The sequence below is a fragment of the Gavialis gangeticus genome, unplaced genomic scaffold (genome assembly GCF_001723915.1).
Source record: "Gavialis gangeticus isolate Ggan-Ray unplaced genomic scaffold, GavGan_comp1, whole genome shotgun sequence".
NCBI lineage: Eukaryota > Metazoa > Chordata > Crocodylia > Gavialidae > Gavialis > Gavialis gangeticus.
In genome coordinates, this window is record NW_017729022.1 from 117,760,935 (window position 1) to 117,762,564 (window position 1,630).

A 1,630-nucleotide genomic window follows, 5' to 3' on the forward strand; every position below is an offset into this window, starting at 1 on the left:
GAGAGATGCTGACATTTGATCCATTCCACTTTAGTGGAGGTCCCTTTGCCAAAAGGCAGCAGGTCTTCACTGTGCCAGCTGAAGAGAGAGCATGTGCTATACCAGAAGAGAAAGAAAATAAAAATGTAGAGGGACTGGTAACGCCCAGTTGATGCCAGAACAAACACCTCCACTGCAGAGCAGGGTAGGAGCTGCCCTTCCACTCAGAGCTGGAGATCCACAGAGCCCTGCCATTACAGGAATGCACCCGCAGCTAGTTCCTTGAACAAATCCTAGGCACTCACACCAGGACTGAACCAGAGGCATGAGACCTGACTCTCTTGCCCATCTCCTGCTTTACCATAGTGCTCTGCCCCTTCCCCTTGAGTTTCCCACTGCCTAGGCCAATCTGATTGCTGGAGAAGCCTTTCAACCCCCAACTCATGCAGAACTACACTCCCAGCCTTCTCCTGACAACACGCCTCACAGCAAGTCTGCAACATAGTCCACTTACTCGGGCAGAAGACTGATCAGCCACCTACTCCAGGGCCCCTTCAGACTTCATCCTTTCTGCTTCAAGGAGCAATGGGAACAGTAGTGGCAAGGGTGACATTTGCTGTTCAGTGATAGAGACACCTCTCTCATCATGAGGAGCCACCCTAGGCCCCCCATCCATACCCCCCACCTCCATCACCCACCACAGCAGATGGGTAGGAACTAGTTCTCTCCAGTGATCCAAGCTGTCCCCAGAGCAGTGGGTACAAAGGGATAAGCTGGCTTTATGAAACACCTCCTTCCATTTGGTACACTCAAACTGAGTTTTCACAAGGACCGTGAGCAAGATGGGCTGCCCAGTTTAAGGAGGCGCATAGCTTCCTTTTGCCATACTGATCAGGAAGCACAATGCTAATGTGTTCCTCAAGAACCATGGAACAAACTCCATATAAGCCAACCCCATTTATAGCAAATCCCTGTCCCACCCCCATTCCCCTTGTTAACGCAACAGGAGGAATGGATTTTTACCACATTGATTTAACCCTGTCATAGCAAATATCCTCTTTTCCCTTCTCCCATGGGGGTCCATTGCAAAGAGGTGACACTGTACGTTCCATAGACTTCTTTGGAACTGGACTGGAAGAAGGCCAATGTGGTGCCTATTTTCAAGAAAGGGAGGAAAGTGGATCTGGCTAACTATAGGCCCAGCAGCCTGACTTCTATCCTGGGGAAGGTCTTAGAAAAGTTTATTAAGAAGAGGCCATCCTTAATGGACTGGCCGATGCCAACATGCTGAGGGATAGCCAGCACAGGTTTGTTGTCGGTAGGTCTTGCTTGACCAATCTCATTTCTTTCTATGACCAAGTGACTTATCACCTGGACAAGGGAGAAGAGATTGATGTCATATATCTTGACTTAAAAAAACCCTTCAATCTGGTATCCCATGATCACCTCTTGGCGAAACTGGCCAGTTGTGGCCTTGGGTCCACAACGATCCGCTGGCTGGGAAACTGGCTCCATGGTCGGACCCAGAGGGTAGTAATTGATGGAAGTCAAATCATCATGGTGTCCTGTGACCAGTGGGGTCCCCCCAAGGCTCTGTCCTTGGACCCATATTGTTCAACATCTTCATTAATGATGTGGACAATGGAGTCAG